Raw genomic sequence first — 13,406 nt, 5'->3', positions numbered from 1 at the left:
TTCCTCATGTAAACTACTCTCTATTATTTATATAAAAAGGGTGCGGAGGGCTGCTTACCAGGGAAATTAGAATCTGTATTTTGCATGGCAATTAGAAGTAATGAGATTCCAGAATTTGTTAGAAAAGACAAAATCCTAGATAAGAGGAAAAGAAGGCTCTTATATGACAGAATGAAATTAACCCTCTATGGCTATCAGTGACTAGATGATGGAAAATGTCTAGAGATAGATTGAGGAAATCCTAGAAGTCAACCCATTTCGATAAAATATACCCAGATGTTGTTTTCTTGACTAGAAAATATCTAAAGTTAGCCTTAAAGGTAGTACCAAGAATCCAGGAACCCTCTTTCAGTTTTCCTCTGCTATTAGAAATAACTTTTAGTGAGTTTCTGAGGGCTTCAAGGTCTCACCAATATGATTTCAGGGATCAGTCTTTGAAACCACACCAAATTTAAATTGAGAGATTTAAATTGGAGCTAGCCTCAAATATCTTCTCTATGAAACTTTATTCTCACTATTTCCCAGTGAAGACCCCAAATTTGGACTAGGTGGTTCTGAGTTTTATTCTTGCTCTAATATTTTGTAAGATTTGTACCTATTTAATGAGTTTTGCTGCAAGTAGAGATGAGAGTATAATAATGTCCAAGGACCCAGACAGGCCCTATTGAAGGGTGTTAGGATAACACACAATTTCTACTTCTAACTTCCCACCTCTACTTAGAGATCAGCACAATGGAAGATTCATCCATCACCTGTTCTGATCCCAAGGTACATTTATTTCTGTTGTCACTAAGCTTCTTACCACTGTCTTTGGTTCCTGCTTATAAATGTTTAAAAATACTCGCTCGATGCACAGTGGGGATTATATCCTCTCTCATTTCCTAAATGAAAAGCAACTCATGCATTATTCAGAAAAATATTGTATTATTGAACAAAGGATGGGCACATTCATTCCTTATTATGCATTCTGGTCTTTGCTACCCTTTTAGTGAATAGCACATATCTCATCAGGACTCTGCTGAGAGGTTTTGTAAACAGAGGCAGAGATCAAAGGTGGTCTATTCATATGGCAAAATTAAGAAATTGCCAATAAGAGATAATGGCTTGTTTCAGTACAACAATACAGAAAGAACTTCTAACCTATTTACCTGGCAAGGCTAAAAGTTATCTAACTTACAAACTGCACTCAGGAGCACAGGGGTGACATTCTATAAAACTGAAGTTTACTTTCTATAACCTTGTCTTCCCCTTCTTTTGCCCTTTTCTTGGTTTTCTCTTGCTTTCTCTCTAATACTCAGGTATTCTCTGATCATATTCTTTTAAGATAGGAAAGTATTTAAGAAACTAGTTTATTATGTCAACCTTTTCCAAAGTCCAGTCTAAGAAAGACTAACAGAGTTTAGTTGTGTCCATGGAGTTATTCCTCCTAAGATACATTTATACATGGGAACACAATTAGCACTGAACTGGCGTAGGCATAGATGGCAGGGATTATAAAGACAAAAATGACAGGTTGTCTGGTGGTCTTACCAAGTTAGACCTGGACTAGACTAGGCTGGGCTGGACTGGGCTGGGCTGGGCTGTTTTTCAGAAGGCATATTGCAGTGCATCAGTTTTGGCCACTGGGCTGGGAGCCAACATGAATCAGTCTGAATTGGTTCTGTAACATAACAGGGGGAGTTTCAGCAACCAAGTAAGTACTGTAAGGAATTTATGTTGTATTCAGCTTAAGAAATGCTCAGATTGTCTCTTGCTTGGTTGCTTCTGATTCCTGATTGTCAGCCCTCCTCTAGAAAGGGAATTTAAGCAGAACAAAGTGGTTAGTCATAATCTCAGCAACCTCAGTTTTACAATATTGAGGTATTAATACTGTCCTAGAGGTGATTGCAGGTTTTCTTTTCTTTTCTTTTTTTAAGGAAGACACTTATAAAGGGCAAAAGTTTAGTTCAAAGGAACAAATTACTAATGATGAAATTTTAGGCTTCATAGAATCTGGCTTGAGGAGCTATTTTGATAACATAAGGATAGCATTTATGTGCCCTTTGATTCACACTATATTGGCTAGTTCCTATTCCTACTAAAAGAATCGTAGAATCAAAGAATTTTGGATCTAGAAGAGGGACAATTTTGCTAAAATTCACCAAAAAAATTAAATAAATGCTTACTATGTCTCAGAAACTGTGATAAATTCTGGGAATATTATAAAAATTAAAGCATAACGAATGCTAGTCCTTGCCCTCAAGAAGCTTACATTTCAACAGAAGAAGACAACACATACAAGGGAGCTGAAGAGGTGTGTCTGTGTGTGGGGAGGACAAAGGTGTTATAGAGAAAGTCAGTAGTATGTAACCAGTTGCAGAAGTAAATTCTTGCCTGGGCAAACTTCCTTAAATGGAAGTTCTAAAAGGAGCTATGTAATCAGATGAGGAGGTCTCATGGGTAGAAGATACTTTTAATGTGTGAATTCTGGACTTGTGTGTGCTTTTAGGATGAAGAGTTTCTGGGGCATGAGAAGAGATTCCTTTTACAGATGAGAAATTTGAAGCTCAGAGAATGATTTGCCCAGTTATGCAGCAAATGGCAACATAGCTAGGACTGAAAACTGGACCTCCTGAAACTGCATTAAAGTAGTTCTCAAATTAAATGAGCCCTGCAACAAATATTCTTGCCAGCTCAATCTTCTGGTTACTGTGTAATCCATTTAGTATTTCTGGGGCATGGAATCCTCATATAATCACTCATATTCATGTAACATTTTAGTATAATGTTAACTACTGATTTGAAATGACATTATTTACAGTTATCCCTTTCATATTGCTTGGGTTAGGAACTTGGCACCTCCTTGATCTGGAAAATCTATCTAAATTTTTTGGCCCTTCCTTCATACTAGAGAAGTCTGATTTTTTTTCTTTTATGGAATGTTCACAGTATCTGGTTGTAAAAATTAGATTAAATATTTGGTCATAAGTTCTGTGTCATCTGCTGGCCTTTAAATGTCATTTGTAGTTTCTGCAAAAATCCTTAAAAATTCCCATTTAATTTGTTATGCCAACTTGTGATATATTGAAACTGTGATAGAGAAAGTTGCAATATGATGAGAAAGTAGTGAAAGTGGAAGGGATAACTATAATAATATTGCTGTATATAATCATCTATTATAATAATAATAGTTCCCATTAACAGAGCACATGGAGACCTACAAAGTATATTCTTTATAATACTCCTGTGAGATAGGTAGCATAAGGATATTCTTTCTACAGACGAGTGAAACTTAGGGACAATGTGGGACTACATTGTTAGTAAACGTTAGAAGTGTGACATGTTTTCAGATCTCTCTCAAGTCCAAGTTTGACTTTTTTCATATTACCATAAATGATTTCAGTGACTTTGGTTTCTTATATGTCTTCTCAATCAGGTACAGGAAAGGAGAAGGATGGGGAGATGATCAGAAGCAGCCAATTGGAGAGGAGGTAAAGTTTTTTACCTTTGGCGTTCTAATACCCTCCTTTCAGCATTCTTTTCTTTATTTCTTGCATTTTCCTCTTCCCCCTTCCTCAGATGGTATAAGGTATGAGCCCATTCTAAGTTGAAGGCTCATTTTAATAGAGAAACTTGGTGGCACAGTGGATAGAGAGCTGGACCTAGAGTCAGCAACATCTGAGTTCAGTTCTAACTTCAGACACTGTGTGAGCCTGAGCAAGGGACTGTTTGTCTTAGTTTTCTTAATTTAAAAAAAATGGGGATAAATAATAGCTCCTACTTTGTATGGTTGTTGTCACAATCAAAATGGAATAATATTTGTAAAAAACGTATATCACAATGACTGGCACTGTATAAATGCTTATTCTTTTTATCCTAATAATATTGCCTTAAATTTACTGAGGCATCTAGGTGGCACAGTGCTGAGCCTGAAGTTGGTAAGACTCGTCCTTCTGAGTTCAAATCTGTCTTCAAATATTTATTTGCTATGTGACTTTGGACAAATCACAATGCTATTTGTTTCAGTTTCTTCATCTGTAAATATGTACCAGAGAAGGAAATGACAAACCACTTCATTATCTTTGCCAAAGAAAACTTCCTAATGGGGTCAAGGAGAGTAAGGAATAACTAAAATTGACTAAACAGGAACAACAAAAATTTATAGAGGGTAATGCAGTTTATGATGAATTTTTACTTCTATTATTTTATTTGATTTTCACAACAGCCTTCTGAAACAAGTAGCTTATAGAGATTTGAATAGGTTGATACTTTGAGCCTAGACTCTTTATCTTACCTTACTGGGTTTTAGAGTATGCATCTTTAAAATGGGACAATGATATTTGCTTTACTACTTTGTGGGCTTGCTATGAAAAGCTAATGCCAGAAGATACAAAATTTGCTTTGAAAAGTTCAGAATGCCATGTAAATGGAAAGTATTATTATTATTTTTAAAAGGGTAAATGCTACAGAAACTCTAGCCATTAAGGCTTTGCAAATTGCTCCTGAAAGGCATAAACAGAAGAAACAGACCTCTTGTAAAATCAAGCTAATCCTCAGGTTAATTAAGCTAATTCAATTAAATAAGCACTTATTAAATATACATTGGACCAGGTACTATGGATACAAAATTGAAAAATGACCCTTTTCCTGCCTTTAAGGAGTGTTCCATCTCATTGAGGACATAAACCCTGAAGACAAATGCATAAAAGTGAAAGAAGATAACATGGAAATGTGAGACCTATGGAAATGATTTAAGAAAGTATGGAGAGAGAATGATCTCTTTTAACTAAGGATGTCAGAGGAAGGGGAAAGAGGGAAGACTTCATTGGAAATAAAACATAACTAAAATATAATGTGATACTTTAAGGTTTTCCATATACTTCTTACATATATTATTAAGTTATTTGATCATAGCATAGCATTATTATATTTATGTTATAAATGACAAAATTAAAATTCAGATTAGTTGAATGACTTGCTTATGATCGCTCAGCTAGTAATTATCAGAGATGGGATTTAATTCTAGATCTAGCACTTTCCCCTCATATTATGCTCTTTTTCTATTGAATATGAGAAAATATGGTGCTACAGGCACCAGCTTGGTACAGTCAATTGCATGGAATTAGGAAAGTATAGTATCAGATTAAAAAAAAAGTTCCATTTGACCATAGCATAGAGTTCAGGAAGAGAAATATAGTGACAATAGACTGGAAAAGTTGTTTTTCTTTGTTCTTTGTTTTTGAAGAGAATTAATGACATAACAGACTAATGTCTTGATTCATCTATGAATAGGATTTAAGAGAGACATTTCCACAAAGTCATCAGTCTTGCTCTCTTCTAGAGTTATTGAAGTTCAATGGCAAGGCAAAAGTCAGGATGAGTGGTGAGGGCTCAGGATGCGATCTTTCAATATCTTGGTGTCTTCAATATCTAATCAAATTCTAATCATTCCATTATGCTTGCCTCACCACCTTCAAGTCCATTGGAACAAATTGTTCTTATCAGTCCATTGATGACAGGTTTGTGACCTGTCAGTTGTCTTCAACTTGATTTAGCCCACCTATCTAGGTGCCACAGCTTTTTGGAACTACAGGTGAGAGTTGAATGTCACGTGGACACCAAAGATAGATGAGCAATCCTGAAAATGGTTCAACAAGCTCACACCAAAGATGCTATTCCTCCTTGAATAGCCAAACACTTTTAGAAAAGTGGCCTGGTTGGAAAAATAGGTGGAAGGAATATTGTGAAAAACTTTAAATGCCAGTTTTCTAAAGCCACTGAAGATTTTTGATCAGGGATAAGCTATAAGAACAAGCCAGGTAAGTGCCGATGAGAGTGATAATATAAGTGTAAAGGAATGGATGCATATGCTCTCATATTACATATGCTGTCATATCACAGAGAGAATAATAGGACATAGTAACTGACTGGTGTGGAGATAAGGGAGAGGAAAGAGTAAAATATGATTCTGAGAATCTTAGTTTGTAATTCTGGGAGAATAGCATTGTCAAGAATAGAAACACAGAAGTATAGGATATGGTAAAGATTTCAGGGTGAAAAAATAATTAAGTTTTGAAGATGCAGAGTTTGACATCATGGCAACTAGCTTCCAGTTAGGCAGCTGGAAATGAAGGAATGAATCTTCCAGGAGAGATATATTGGCTGTGTATGCAGGGTGACTCAAAAATCTTAGTGCAGTTTTAAGCTTTAATAACTTTATCAAGTGCACAGAGATGATAACTAGCCACCAGATCAGATATCTGGGAAATCGTGAAAATAGTGGCTGGAATTTGGACTGGTTTTAGAGTAAAAAAAAACCTGAATACAAATCTTATTTTTTATGCCTTCTACCTTTGAGATCTTAAGCAAATCCCTTTTTCTCAGGATCTTAAATCTGAAAATGAGAGAAATATAACAGTTGGCTGCTAAGGTCCTTTCCAGCTTTAGTTCCTTAAAGCATTGATATCATTACCTTTCTGAAGCTCCTTTCCAGCCTCCCAGGGTCTTTTCCCATAAAACCCAAGCTTCTGGGACCTAGTTGATCTCTGGTACTGCTCAGTAACAACAATAATCACTGGTTCTGTCTGGAAGAGTCTCATGAGGGCTACATCCTTCTCATTTTGATTTAATTCCCCAGATTATAAAGGATCTGCTTTACAGTTTGTACTGAACAAAATCATATTAGGGTAAATTCTGCTTTGTGTTACAAATTTTCAAAATTAATAAATAACTTTTAAAAGTTTCCAGTAATTGGGTTCTGCATAGAAACAACTGTTACTTAAATGAACATTTTATACTGACTCTTCTATTACTTTTAACTTATCCTACTTCTTTTTTGGACTTAGGATAAATATTAACTATTAATAATAAAATCGCAAAGGAAAAAATGAGAAAGAAAATAAAATGCAAGCAAACAACAACAAAAAGAGTGAAAATACTCTGCTGTGATCCACATCAGTTCCCACTGTTCCATCTCTGGGTGCCGTTGGCTGTCTTCATTTCAAGATCATTGGAATTGGCCTCAATCATCTCATTGTTGAAAAGAGTTATGTCTATCAGAATTAATCATCATATAATCTTGTTGCTGCTGTGTATAATTATCTCCTGGTTCTGCTCATTTTACTTAGCATCAATTCATATAAGTCTCTCAGGCCTTTCTGAAATCATCCTCCTGATCATTTCTTATAGAACAATAATATTCCACAAACATTCACATACCACAACTTATTTAGCCATTCTCCAACTGATGAACATCCATTCAGTTTCAGTTTCTTGCCACTACAAAAAGGGCTGCCACAAACATTTTCTGCAGATCTTTCTGCATGAGTATCATCTTCTTGGATGTGGGGGACACTATTGGCAGAAATGGTCCAGTATGGTCAGGATGCTCCAGTCAAGTGGTGGGATTGATGTGGATCAGCTTGTAGCAGGTGTTTTGATTCAGAAGGAACTTACCATCTAGAAACTGACTGTGAAAGCCCTGGCAAAGAACTCTTGAAGCTGTGCCTTCTGTACTTACACAAGGATCACACTACATCAACTTGCAATGTAGTATTCAATTTAGCCAGTTCTGGCTCCAGATTCCTGTGTACCATACTGAAGAGCTGTTATTTTTTTTTTTTTTTCCCTCAGGATGGAAGTTCAGGTAAGCAAATGCTACAATCATGTTGCTCAGCTAGCATGGGGTAAAGCTGTCTGCCTTGTTCAGTATGTACTGGGCAAAAGCTTCAAAAAAAAAAGGCAAGTTAAATCATTTGAGGAAAGTGAAGGACTTGGAGCAGGAATTTTACTGGGTGAAATCATACCTGGTACAGCATCAGCTGCAAGTTTCCAGAATATCTGGGTGTGATGGAAGTTTAGTTTTCCATCAGCATATACAAAGTCAATAAACATTCCTCTTGTCAAGGTAGGTGTAAATTAAGGTAAATTCTGAACCAGGTGGTAGGAGATGGCTCAAAGTAGGGGCACTGACCACCACTTCTGAGAAACCAGAGTCAGCATTACATTTTGTACGTCTCTGAAGACAAACTGCTCTGCCAACACTTGGAATTTGTCTTCTAAACAGTCCATTAGTTCTTCTGAGAAGTTTCTCACTTTGGTCATGAAGACCACTATGGCAGTCCTCAGTCTGCCCAGCATCCCTCCAAGGACATCAGTAGTTCTGACAGGAGCTCCATTGCGGCTCATTTCTGCATGTAGGAGATGATGGTTTTCTGCCAGAAAAAACAGATTGCTATATTTAATTTGGCAGAGCCAAATTCTTGTTCTATGGGTCACAGGGACTAGAAATTCCCTGAAGGTTGTAATGTGTCTAGGTTCTGAAGCAAGTTCATAAGGGTTCCATGTTGACTGAGGATAATTGGCTGTCCAGTGCAGAAAAGCTTCTGAATCCTGGCATCCTTAATGAATGAGTCTCTCTCCAGGTACTTATCAGTCAAGAGGTGAGAAAGCTTAATTACCATGAGGGCAGCATGGTTATGATGTAGCTTTTGCCTACCATAAAACAATTCTTACACTTCCTCAGGGGTGATGGCCTTCTCAATCTGCTGGTTAATGTTCTGAGGCCATGGGCAGGGGATGAACACTGGCTTTTTATATAAGAAACTATCCAAAGTAAAGACAGTGAATCCCTGTGTGGTGGTCATCATCTTGTAGGAGGACCCAGCCAGCCTTAATCTGCTTGTTACAATTAATGGTGAGGCTTGATGGGTGGCCAAGAGGCAGGTGAGTTGCTGTCATACATACTCTTTGGGCTTGGGCAGGGATACTGAACCTGAAAGAGAGATGTAGTACTTTCACCTCAACTTAAACCAGGTAAGATCTTTGACAGTAAGAGCTCAATTACAGACATGTCTCAGTTTTTATAAAAACACGTTTCCAAGAAATTTTATAGACTATTTTCTGATTAACATGCAGCTAAGAAAGGCAGCACAACACAGCAAGAAAAGCACAGTGGTACCTCAGTACTTGGTTCCAGAGGGCATGATAAGTAGTGAAAACCACTATGGAACAAATTTTTCCCATGAGGAATACATTTCCAGACCACAGCCTAACCATTCCTCTCCATCCAGTTCCCCAAAGAGGCAAGTGAGACTTCCAGCTGTGGAGAAACAAGCCAGTCCAGTTCAGTCCAACCAGGATCCTCACTTTTTGATCCAACTCATTTTCTGAGAAGGATTCCAACCTTTATATTTTCTCCCCATCTGTGCTGTCCAAGCTTCCTTGGGGGTGGGGTGGGGCTCTATGCAGAAGCTGAAGCTAAGCTCCCTCACCCTCCACTGCCCAGAGCTCTCGTTTCTACCTAAGGCTTGGGTCTCCTAGGAGTCCTGAGTTCTTTGCAGCTGCTAGTGTCTCTGTCTGGGCTCCTTCTGCTGCTGCTGCTCAGGTTACTTCTGGTGCTCCTGCTCCTGCTGAGCATATCAATTAATCTTTGCTCCTTCCAGTAAAACTGTTTTGGGAGTTAGGAGATTATGTGCTGTAGTCACATTGCCCTGCAATAACTTTTCCATGACCGACCTGCTAACAGGCAAAACCTCAGGTTCATGGGCTCCAGTCTGATGGTCCTGCATACCATCCCCTTCACTGGAGAGAAGCTGCCCTGCATTCTGAGCAGGATAAGTCTTTATACCAGGCTCCTAAAGGAAAGGCTAAGTTCCTGAGGGTGCTTTAAATGAAAAGATTTTTCATACAAATCGATATGCCTAAGCATTTCTCTATTTAGAATTCTTCAGGAATTCTCTATTGCCTTTAGGATAAAATGCCAAACTCTGAATCTGGCATTTAAAGTTCATCCCTATAAGGGTCCCACCCATTTTCCCCAATAGGACCTTAATAAATGGTTATTCTACTCCACTTCATATTGTTCCCTTTCACACACTCTTCATTCTTGTCAAACAGCTCTATTAGGTACTCCTTGTAAGTAATATTTCATTTCCCACCTTCATGACTTTGTAGAGGCAGTCTATGAATGGAAGGAACTGATTCTTCTCTTTGCTTCTTGGAATCCCTAATTTCCTTCAAATCACAAAGGCCAAATGCAGAACTATTATATGAAGTTTTCCCTAATCTTCACCAGTTTTTGATTATCTCTTCCTCTTGAAATATTTTATAGTCATTTACCTGTTTATCTCTTCCTGCATCTTTTGCAAGAAAGCATAAAGTTCTGATGAACATGGAAACACATTTAGAAGGATTGCACATGTTTATTCTATACCAGATTGCTTGCTGGCTGTGGGGAGTAAAGAAGGAAGAAAAAGGGGGTAAAAATTTTGGAACACAAGGTTTTGCAAAGGTAAATGTTAAAAACTATCTTTGAATGTATTTGGAAAAATAAAATACTATTAAAAATAAATAAATAAACAAATGAAAGAAAATATAAACTCCTTTAGTGAACGTACTACTTCAGTTTTGTCTTTGTATAATTCCCTTTCCTATACCTAACACAGAGTTTAAGAGTAAGTCTAATAAATGACTATTGAATTGAATTAAACTGCCTACTAACATGGGCTTAAAATTATCTCAGGATTTTTAGTTGGACACAGACTGAAAAAAAATTAAATGAGTCAAAAGTTTCCAAAGAAAAAAAAGGAATTGGTTAGCTGGATGGTGAAGTCTGCTTAATCATCTCATTATGATACAAGAAGATTCCATTACTGTAACCTTAAAATACATTGATTCCATAATTTAAATTAAGGTTCGTGTTCCACTGATGCAAGCAAATGCAATTATTACTCTACGCTGAAACACAGATGTATTGATTCTTCTAATGCTTTCTTTAGAATTTATTCCATTAATCAATATAAAAGAGAATTTTGGGCTCAGTTCCCTGGTTTGGACCATGCAATATTCTTCTTCCATATAGCTGTGTCTAAGGCCACAGTTGCAGGTAGTGTGCAATTATGTTTAAAAGTATGTAGAAGGAATGGAACAACTGAATGGTAAAACATAAAACTACAACTATTTTAAATGCATCACTATTTTTCTCTAAGCTAGGTCTCTTTACCCTTCATTCTATAACTCCTCATTGTTTGCATAATCTTGGTACCTTGAGTTAATTTATTAATACTCCCCTTGATTTCTTTTATTTTTGTTTCTGAGTCACAGCCCAGAAACCTCTCATCTTCATTTTTATTCCTAGTTGCTCAACTATCAGGAGAAAACTGTCCATAGTACATATCTCTCAGCGGCTTCTTTAATAAGGAATATTCCCTTAATTAATTAATTAATTTCTCCATTAAATTAATTAAATAAATAGCCTATTTGATTAAATTTATTTAATTATTTAATTGATATTTAATTAAATATTTAAATAAGGAATAAAAAACAAATAATCTGGAACAACAATTAGAATTGTATAGGACTTAATAGTAGCCACAATAAAAGCCTGCAAGTCCTAGAATAACATCTACTGGCAATCAAAACTAGGGCTTAGGCTAAATATATCATATACAGCAAAATGATCCATAATATTGAATGAAAAAAAAGAGCATTCAATGAACTTGCAGATTTTCAGGGGTGAAAAGTTTAAGACTGACATGAGCAATTGGATAACTCAAAAGGAATCATTTGAACACCCTCTTCTATGCCCAAATTATACTTTCCAGGATCTCGAGGACATCTGCTTGTATCATATATGCTGGTTAGGACTGTTGGACTGGAGGTACTAGATTTTCAAAATTTATGCTTTTATTTTATACACTTATTTGACCTCTACATAATGTTGTAGTTAATAGTAAGAGATCAGAAAATGAATTTCATTAAATACATGTCATTCATTAATGTATTTTTTGATGTTAATTACTAAAATTAATTATATTAAAATTAATTGAGTTAAGTAGAGCTAAGGATGATAGTTTTGTTTTTCTGTATTTAAAAACTTAAGTTAGTTTGAAGGAAAATTTGAATTTTGATGAGAATTATTGGAGAACAGCCTTGGTCCAAGGCAGTCTCAATCTAATAGAACAAAGAGATGATATAGTGCTCACTTGCTTTAGAAAGTGATTCAATAAATATACCACTTCCATAAAAGTATGTCTTGAGCATAAAATAAACCATTATTTTGTTGTCTTACTATTGTTTCCTTAGAATATTCTTCTTCTTTTTTCTTTTTTTTCAATAGCTTTTTTATTTGTCCAAATACAGGCAAATCAACATTCACCTTTGCAAGACCTTGTTTTCCAAGTTTTTTTTTTTTCTCACTATCCTCCTCTCCCCCTCCCTTAGATAGCAAACAATCCTATATAGAGTAAATGTGTGCAATAGAATAGTCTTCTTAGAGATATGTGGTAGCATAGTGAATAAGATGTTCGACCTGGAGTTAGGAAGATTTGAATTCAAATGCAGGCTTACACATTTACTATATGTGTGACCTTAGGCAAATCACCTAATCTTTACTTGCCTCAATTTCTTCAACTATAAAATGGAGAGTATAACCCCTAATTCACAGGGCTTTTGTGAAAGTTAAATAGGACAATATTTGTGAAAAGCACTTAGCACAATGCCTAAAACATAGTAGATTTTCTCTAAATGCTTATTCCCTTCCCTTTCCTTTTCCCTTCTTGGTCTTTCTCAGCTTTAGATCATTGCTTTGGACTCTTTTTTCTGCTCCCCCATCCCTTACCACTATATGTTTTTGATTGATTATTACTGGTGAATTTTGGTTTGATCTGACAAAGTCTCTGCTTTCTCTCTTTTGTTCTATAGCTTGGGCTATACCCTCTTTCCCCTATGAGAGTTCTTTCCCTAGGGGTTTCTCTAGATACTCAATTGTTTATAGAATGTAAAGGAATTTTACCCAGAATTAGTAATTGCTCTCATAGCTCTGAAAGTGTTCTTTGCTAAAGATCTTTGCTAAAGATCTTTGCTAAAGATCATAATTCTTTCCCATTTTTTATAGCTTTTTATTTACAAGATATATGCACGGGTAATTTTTCAGCATTGACAGTTGCAAAACCTTTTGTTCTAACTTTTCCCCTCCTTCTCCTACCCCCTCCCCCAGATGGCAGGTTGACTAATAAATGTTAAATATGTAAAGTATAAGTTAAGTACAATATATGTATACATGTCCAAACAGTTATTTTACTGTATAAAAAGAGTCGGACTTTGTAATAGTGTACAATTAGCCTGTGAAGGAAATAAAAAATTCTGGCGGACAAAAATAAAGGGATTGGGAATTCTATATAGTGGTTCATAGTCATCTCCCAGAGTTCTTTTGCTGGGTGTAGCTGGTTCAGTTCATTATTGCTCTATTGGAACTGATTGGGTTCATCTCATTGTTGAAGAGGGCCACATTCATCAGAATTTATCATTATATAGTATTGTTGTTGAAGTATATAATGAACATCATAACTTTTTGGTGTGATGATCTGAGATGCCTAGGGTACTGTTACAGAGTTGTGAACTATTCCTAAGTGGAGGGAAAGGGAGAA

The 13,406-nt window shown here is 36.2% G+C and overlaps 1 pseudogene; it reads right to left on the bottom strand.

The window, feature by feature from the left end:
• Positions 1 to 10,179, bottom strand: part of LOC127545420 (FAST kinase domain-containing protein 4-like) — a 72,516-nt pseudogene extending 62,337 nt beyond the window's left edge.
• Between the last annotated feature and the right edge of the window lie 3,227 nt (positions 10,180 to 13,406).

Source organism: Antechinus flavipes, chromosome 1, assembly GCF_016432865.1.
Source record: "Antechinus flavipes isolate AdamAnt ecotype Samford, QLD, Australia chromosome 1, AdamAnt_v2, whole genome shotgun sequence".
Lineage (NCBI taxonomy): Eukaryota > Metazoa > Chordata > Mammalia > Dasyuromorphia > Dasyuridae > Antechinus > Antechinus flavipes.
The sequence above is the reverse complement of the archived record's forward strand: the minus strand, read 5'-3'. Positions and strand labels throughout refer to the sequence as shown.